This window comes from Macaca fascicularis, chromosome 7, assembly GCF_037993035.2.
Source record: "Macaca fascicularis isolate 582-1 chromosome 7, T2T-MFA8v1.1".
Classification (NCBI taxonomy): domain Eukaryota; kingdom Metazoa; phylum Chordata; class Mammalia; order Primates; family Cercopithecidae; genus Macaca; species Macaca fascicularis.
In genome coordinates this window covers 160,756,107-160,765,013 of record NC_088381.1, presented here as the reverse complement: position 1 = coordinate 160,765,013, position 8,907 = coordinate 160,756,107, and positions in this window count along the sequence as shown.

Genomic DNA, 8,907 nt, shown 5'->3' with positions numbered 1-8,907 from the left:
AACGTAGCCACTTCATCATCACATCTCCTTCTCTTAATTTGATCTTCCTGCCTTTCTTTATAAGGGTCCTTGTGATTTCACTGGGCCCACACCTAGGTAATCCAAGATAATATCCCATCTCAAAGTCTTAATCACATTGGAAAATGCCTTTTGCCATGGAAGGTAATATATTCACAGATTCTGGGGATTAGAAAGTAGACAACTTTGGGAGGAGGCAAAGTATGGACTGAGTCCCAGGAACTCGAATTTCTAAGAAGTCCCCAGGTGATGCTGACCCAAGGACTACACTCTGAGAACCACTGGGGTAGGCTAACTACTGTTAACAAGTAGCCCCAAAATATATAATGGCTTAAACACAATATTGGTTTATTTCTTGTTCACATAACAGTCGTAGGTAGGTGAACATGTATTCCAAATAGTCACACAGGAACTCAAGCTGAAGGAAGTTCTGCTAACTTAACACATGGCTTCCAGGGCCATTTCAGAAGAAGCAGTGTGGAAGAACACAGTGACAGGTGTTTATGGACTGGGCCCAGTGGTTCCTGATCTCATAGGAATTGAGATTCTTACATTTTATTGGTTGGAACTCAGTCACATGGCCACAGCCAACTGTGCCAACAGCCAAATGTGATCTAGTGATGTGCCCAGGAGGAAGAAGAGAACATAGATTATAATAAGAGATGGCAGTCTCTGTTCCAATGTCAAATACTGTACAAAATATAGAGGGCTCATTATCAACCTCAAGATTGCTCTTAGAAGATCACAATGCCAATCCAAATCTGAGTTTGTATTAGCCTGTTCTCATGCTGCTAATAAAGACATACTTGATACTGGATAATTTACAAAGAAAAGAGGTTTAAGTGACTCACAGTTCAGTGTGGCTGGGGAGTCCTCAGGAAACTTACAATTATGGTGGAAGGGGAAGCAAACATGTCCTTCTCCATATGGGAGCATGGAGGAGAAGTATGAGTACCCATGGAAGGGGAAGCCCCTTATAAAACCATCAGCTCAATAATAGAATTTAAAAAAAAATCGGATCTCGTGAGAACTCACTATCATGAGAACAGGATGGAGGAAACTGCCCACATGATTCAGTTATCTCCACCTGCTCCCTTCCATGACATGTGGGGATTATGGGAACTATAGTTCAAGATGAGATGGTGGAAACGCAGCCAAACCATATCAGAGTTTTACTTTTCAAATGGTTGAGGCACTTGTCTGAGTGGGAGGACATGTGGGCAGTGTCTGGGGAGGGGAACTGGTGGGGCCCATGGATCAGGGTGGTCCAGAGCTGCCTGGGGCTTCGAGAGGTGGGACACATGATGGGGAAATGCAACTCCAAAGGTTCTTCCAGTGACAACAGAATACAGGTCTGAATGGGAGCCAAATCTCCTCCCCTTTGTCTTTATTCAACCCCGCTATATGCTCTTTGAAATTTCCCATTGTGTGTGCATAGTGCTGACTGCACAGTAGGAATTTGTATTAATTTCCTATTGCTGTATAAGAAATTAGCACACGTTGGCCGGGCGCGGTGGCTCAAGCCTGTAATCCCAGCACTTTGGGAGGCCGAGACGGGCGGATCACGAGGTCAGGAGATCGAGACCATCCTGGCTGACACGGTGAAACCCCGTCTCTACTAAAAAATACAAAAAACTAGCCGGGCGAGGTGGCGGGCGCCTGTAGTCCCAGCTACTCAGGAGGCTGAGGCAGGAGAATGGCGTGAACCCGGGAGGCAGAGCTTGCAGTGAGCCGAGATCTGGCCACTGCACTCCAGCCTGGGCGGCAGAGCGAGACTCTGTCTCAAAAAAAAAAAAAGAAATTAGCACACGTTTACCAGCTTAAAACAACACCCATCTATTATCTCAGTTCTGTGGGTGAGAAGTTCAGAGGAATACAACTGTACTTTCTGATTAGGATCTCACAGGCCAAAACCAACAGAGCGGGCAGTGACAAAGGTTCTCTACTTGATCAAATTTTGGTCAGGCTCCTGAACCATCTCCTAGGCCCATCTGTGCACTTCCTTATAAAATCCAGTTTTAGTAAGAACTCTGCTAAGTCAGTTTGGCAAGAACCCTTCGTCCTCCATATCTGATCATCCTCGATAGCTGATCTATCTGATCGGGTTCCTCATCCTCCCTCATCTTCCAGGTGATGTCCAATAACCTAGACTGTCTTCAGCAAAATTCCTGTTAGGTAGGTTTAGCTAGAATCCCCCTTAATCCTGATATTTCATCTTAGTAATTTTTTATCCACTGTCCCCCAACCCTGCTTTTTGGTTATTACTATGGTTTGAATGTCCCCTCCAAAATTCCTGTTGAAATTTAATTGCAATTTTGATGATATTAAGAGATTGGGGCCAGGCGCAGTGGCTCATGCCTGTAATCCCAGCACTCTGGGAAGCTGAGGCGGGCAGATCATGAGGTCAGGAGATTGAGACCATCCTGGCCAACATGGTGAAACCCCATCTCTACTAAAATACAAAAAATTAGCCAGGCATGGTGGCATGTGCCTGTAGTCCCAGGTACTTAGGAGGCTGAGGCAGGGGAATCGCTTGAACATGGGAGGCAGAGGTTGCAGTGAACCGAGATCGTGCCATTGCACTCCAGCCTGGGTGACAGAGCAAGACTCCATCTCAAAAAAAAAAAAGAGAGATTTGAAACTTTAAGAAGTGATTAGTCATGAGGGTTCTGCCTTCGTGAATGAATTAATGCCATTATTGCAGGAGTGAGTGAGTTCTTGTGGGAATGGGCTCCTGATAAAAGAAGGAAATTTGGTCCACTTCTTTCTGTCATTCATGCCCACTCACCACCATGTGATGCCTTCTACCATGTTATGTTGCAGCAAGAGAGCCCTCACCAGATGTGCCCTCAGTCTTGGACTTCCCAGCCTCCAATATCATGAGCTAAATAAATCTTTTCTTTATGAATCACCCAGCATGTGGTATTTTGTTTTTTTTCCCCCACACTGAAATGGAGTCTTGCTCTGTCGCCCAGGCTGGAGTGCAGTGGTGTGATCTCGGCTCACTGCAACTTCTGCCTCCCAGGTTCAGGTAATTCTCCTGCCTCAGCCTCCTGAGTAGCTGAGACTACAGGCATGCACCACTATGCCTGGCTAATTTTTGTATTTTTAGTAGAGATGGGGTTTCACCAGGTTGGCTAGGCTGGTCTCAAACTCCCGACCTCATGATCCACCTGCCTCGGCCTCCCAAAGTGCTGGGATTACAGGCGTGAGCCACCATAACCGGTCAGGTATTCTGTTACAGCAGCAGAAAACAGACTAAGGACAGCTGTAGAGTTCCACTTGCTGTATTTGGAGTTGAGTCCAATCTCTCTCTTTCCTACTGCAAAATCTCACTGCAGCAGTCCCTATATCTTGAGGGTCCTGAATAAAGTCTTCTTTACCATGTTTTAACAAGCATCATTGAATAATGATTTATTTGACACCATTCTGGGCTCTTCTATGGAGGCTCTGGGGAAGAATCCACTTCCACGCTCCTTCAGGTCGTTGGCTGAATTCCATTCCCTGCCATTGTAAAGCTGAGGGCCCCATTTCCTTGCTGGTTGTCAGTCAGGGGCTCTCTTAGCTCCTTAGGGCTGCCAGTATGCCTGTGACCCCTGTAACTTCAAACCACCAATGAACCTCTCTACGACTAGCAAGAGAAAACTCAGCTTTAAGGAGCTCATGTGATTATAGTAGGCCTGCCTGCCCAGATAATCTCCCTTTTGCCAAACATGAGATAATCACCAGAGTGAGATGTCATCATATTCTGAGGTTTCACCCATTCTCAAAGGGGAGGAGCTTATGCATAGGTGAGTGTTATTGGGGCCACACCTAGAACACCGCCTACCACAGAGTTAAACTCACGTGTATTGATTGACTGGAAATCCTTAAAAATCAACTAGGAAGAAATGGTGTCTCTTCTGCACAGAGGAGCAGAGCACACTTCCTTTCCCTTCATCATGGCATGTAATTGAGTTGACGTGTATTCACTGAGCACTGAGTATATGACAGGTACTATTTTGAGCATTGGGGGTGTAAAAATAAGTAAGACAGGCTGGGCCCCGCCTTAAACAGTTTCAGGTTTAGTGGTGAGCCAGGAAATAAACAAACAAGTGTACATAGTCAGGTAGTAAAGCAAGGTTGAAGGCTGAAGCGTGATGGAGGTTTGTAGCTGTTTTAGGTCCAAGGTCAGGACAGCCTCTCTAAGAAGGATGTGCCATTTGGGCAGAAGCCAGCTGTGCAACTGGAAGGGGAAAGGCATTCTAGGAACTGGAGACTGCAAATACAAAGGCAAGAAGGCCATGATGGCTGGAGTGGAGCAAGTGAGGTAGCAGGAAATGAGGTCATGGGGCTAGGCAGAAATCAGGCCATATTAGCTGGGCAGGATCTTATTTTAGGAAGGATGGACTGAGCGAGCTGGAATTATGATAAAAACTTTTGAAAACAGTGGTGATGGCTGCACAACAATGCGGATTTAATTAATGCCACTGACTTACACACTTAAAAATAATTAAAATTACATATTTTATGTTATATATGCATTTACTACAATTAAAAAATTTAAAAAGAAAATTTTTAATAAAGAAGAAATAGTGCTTGGTTGGAATTTTTTTAAAAAGGGAGCTGGGGACCAAAGGAAACAGCATAATTAAATACACAGGAGAAGTAAAAAAAAAAAAAAAAAAAAAGTCCCCTGAAGGAGGTCCAGGGGAAACTTCTGGAGTGCTCCCAGGCTCAATTTTCTGAGTATTGATTATCCAGGTGTTTCATTTTCTGAAACTTTATTTATTGAGCCATGCATTTATAGTTTGAGCATTTTCCCCCTACATTTTATACTTCAATTGAAATATTCACATCCGACTCCATCTATGGTGGGGAGAATTGACTGTGGCAACCCTGAGAGCGCAGGCAAGTGCCTGATACTTATGCACTTGGTAAGTAGCTGACACATGGTTAGACCCTGTTCTTAGCTTTTTGTTTTTGTTTTTGTATATACCAACTCATTTCATATTTGCAACAACTCTATTGTATATACTAACTCATTTATTGTATATACTAACTCATTTCATATTTGCAACAACTCTATGAAATAGAGCACTGTAACTATCATTCCTATTTTATAAATGAAGACCCTGAAGCATAGATAAAATAATTCTCCAAGGTAACATGGTCAGTAAGTGCCAGAGCTGGAATATAAACCCAGGCAATCTGGATCCAGAGCCCACACCTTTATTTTTTAAATTTTATTTTACTTTTTGGAGGCAAAGACTTGCACTGTTGCCCAGGCTGGAGTGCAGTGGCGTGATCTCAGCTCGTTGCAACCTCTGCCTCCTGGGCTCAAGAAATTCTCCTGCCCCAGCCTCTAGAGTAGCTGGGACTACAGGCGCACACCACCATACTCAGCTAGTTTTTTGTATTTTTAGTAGAAATCTTTTAAACGATCTGACCTCAAGAGAACTTAATCACTATCTCCAGGACAGTACCAAGGAAGATGGTGCTAAACCATTCATGAGAAACCACCCCCATGATTCAGTCACCTCCCACCAGGCCCTACCTCCAACCTTGGGGATTACAATTCAGCATGAGATTTGGTGGGGACACAGATCCAAACCATATCAGGTAGAGAAACTCCTCTCTAAACTTAACCAATACATTTCACACTCTCCAACTCTTGTTGCTTTATAATCTTAACCTCTCACTCAATCTCCCATTATTAGATTTTTTTTTTTTTGAGACAGTCTAGAGTGCAATGGTGTGATTCAGCTCATTGTAATCTCTGCCTCCTGGGTTCAAGCAATTCTCCTGCCTCAGCCTCCCTAGTAGCTGGGATTACAGGCACGTGCCACCACGCCTGGCTAATTTTTTGTATTTTTAGTAGAGACGGGATTTCACCATGTTGGTCAGGCTGGTCTTGAACTCCTGACCTCAGGTGATCCCTCCACCTCAGCCTCCCAAAATGCTGGGATTACGGGTGTGAACCACCAAGCCCGGCCCCATTATTAGATTTTTAAAAAGATCATTATTCTGAAATTACTCCTTGGTGCTGTTATCTCTGGTGATCTGCCACATTCTCATGATGTCACTTATTTATACCTGGCACCAGTCTCACTAACCTCTGGTTGCATGGCATGGTAGCGAAAGTCCCAGACATGACTTTTCTTGTGAGAATTCTGCTGGGGGCATTTGATGGAGAGGTCCTCATGCCTATCTGAACACAGGGAGCCTGCCACCTTCCTGCCACCTACCCCTTCCTGCCACCCAGGGCTATTTCAATGCCCACCTCTGCTCCTGGTGTTTCCTGTGGGCTCAGCACTTTCTACACAGTACTGTCATCCCACGAGCAGAAACAGGAGCACGGGCACTTTCCAAGGCCACAGATTCCTGCCTTGTTTTCCTTAGTGGAATTCTCAGGTTACAACCCAGTAGCCAAAGGGGTCCTCTGAACCCAGGGAGTAGCTAATGAGTATGGGGCACTGACTTGGTCTAAGCACTGTGTAAACAAATTTAATCCACAGAGAGACCTTATGAAGCAGGTACTGTTTTTTCCATTTTATGCTTGGGAAAAACTAGGCGCTGAGAAGCTAAGTAACTTGCTCAGCTCACACAGCTTGTAAGTGGTAGAGTTCGGATTTGAATCCAGGTACCTTAACGGCAGAGCTCAACATAATCACCCGACCCCTACTCCAGGCCCCTCCCATCTCAGCCTCCTTCTTGTTGCTGGCTTAAGCCTCTTTTGGGGCTACCCTGCACCATCACCGTGGCAACCTCCAGCAACCCCTCCCATTAGCCCACAACTTGCAGCCACCCTGTCTCGTTCAGACTCTGAGCTCTCAGCCCACACTGTTGCCCTGTGTTTGCTTAAACATGCCAGGCATCAGGCTACTGTTTTTATTTAGAGACATGGTCTCACCGTTGCCCAGGCTGGAGTGCAGTAGTGCGATCATAGCTCACTGTAGCCTCTAGCTCCCAGGTTCAAGTAATGCTCCTGCCTCAGCCTCCCAATTAGTTGGGACCACAGGTGTGCACCACCACATGTGACTAATTTTTTAAATTTTTGTTAGAGACAAGGTCTCACTATATTGCCCAGGCTGGTCTTGAATTCCTGGCCTCAAGCAATCCTCCTGTCTTGGCCTCCCAAAGTGTTGGGATTACAGGCATGAACCACTGCACCCAGCTGCACGCTTCCATTTTTATCTCATTTCAACTGTTAAAGCCTTAATCAGGCAAAGTCCACGATTTATTCTCAAGTGAATTAGGGAGTGGTTAAGGATACACTCTGCCTCACTTCTACTAGACAGTGAATTCCTGAGGGGAAGGAACAAACTCCTTTTTATCTCAATGCTCAGCTGCACCTGGCATATAAGGTATACCTACTAAATGTGTTGTGGAATAAACAGATGAATGAACTCCTGCTGCTCCCCATTGCAGAACACCGCAAAAGCATAGCATTCATGAGAGTTGGCAAAGGACTTGGGCAGACCTGGGCTTGAAGCCCCAGGTCACTTCCAAGCTATGATGCTGGACCATGAACTTAACCCAGGGTTTGGCAACTTCCTTTGTGTGAAGAGTCAGACAGCATTTTCATCTTTGTGGGCCTCTCACATAACTATTAAGGCTTCTCACATAACTATTAATATTCAATTCTGCCTTATTTGTAAAAATAGCCAGAGATAATGTGTCCGGAATTCCTTCCGGCGGGTTCTTGGTTTCGCTGACTTCAAGAATGAAGCGGCAGACCCTGGCGGAGCGTTACAGTTGTTAAAGATGGTGTGTCTAGAGGTTTGTTCCTTCAGATGTTCAGATGTGTCCAGAGTTCTTCCTTCTGGTGGGTTCGCGGTCTTGCTGACTTAAGGAGTGAAGCCGCAGACTTTGGCAATGAGCGTCACAGCTCTTAAAGGTGGCACCTCCGGATCGTTCCTCCCGGTGGGTTAGGGGTCTCGCTGGCTTCAGGAGTGAAGCTGAAGCCCTTCACGGTGAGTGTTGCAACGCAGAAAAGTAGTGCGGACCCAAAGAGTGAGCAGCAGCAAGATTCATTGCAAAGAGCCAAAGAACAAAGCCGCCACAACACGGAACGTAACTCGAGCGGGTTGCCGCTGCTGGTGCCAGTGGCCAGCTTTTATTCTCTTATTTGGCCCCTGACCACGTCCTGCTGATTGGTCCATTTTACAGAGCACTGATTGGTCCATTTTACAGAGCACTGATTGGTCCGTTTTTACAGAGTGCTGATTTGTGCGTTTACAAACCTTTAGCTAGACACAGAGTGCTGGTTGGTGTGTTTACAATTCTTTAACTAGACAGAAAAGTTCTCCAAGTCCCCATCTGACCCAGAAGCCCAGCTGGCTTCACCTCTCAATAATACCTAAATCAATGGGTGTGGCTGTGTTCTTATAAGCTTTTATTTACAAAAATAGGTGACAGGACTGGAGCAGTGTGCTGATCTATGACTTACTGTAAAACAAGATTGTAAAAGAAGACCACATGAGATAACCCGTGAAGGTAGCCCGAACTCTTGTGCTGGAATGCCCTTGAGCAGGAGTGCACATACTCCACCACATTAATTCCATTCAACTCAATTGACTGAGCCTCACTACATGGCACTGGAATGGATCGTAGTTTGTTTTTCTCTCCAGTTCCGTGGGAGGCAACACCACCAAACATTTGAGAATTAGCATTGTGTAGGAAGTAAGAGGTTAGGATTCTGGAACCATACTGCTTAGGTCATAGTTCTGGCTCTGACCCTTAAGACATATGTGACCTTTGCAAAATTAACCTCCCTGACTTAACCTCCCTCAGTTGCTCAATCCATAAAGCTTGGGTGACAATACTGTCTTTCTCTCTCAAAGGGTTGTTATGGGGACTAAACGGGTCCAAATCACCTGAGGCTTTCTAAAGATTCCAAAACTCAGA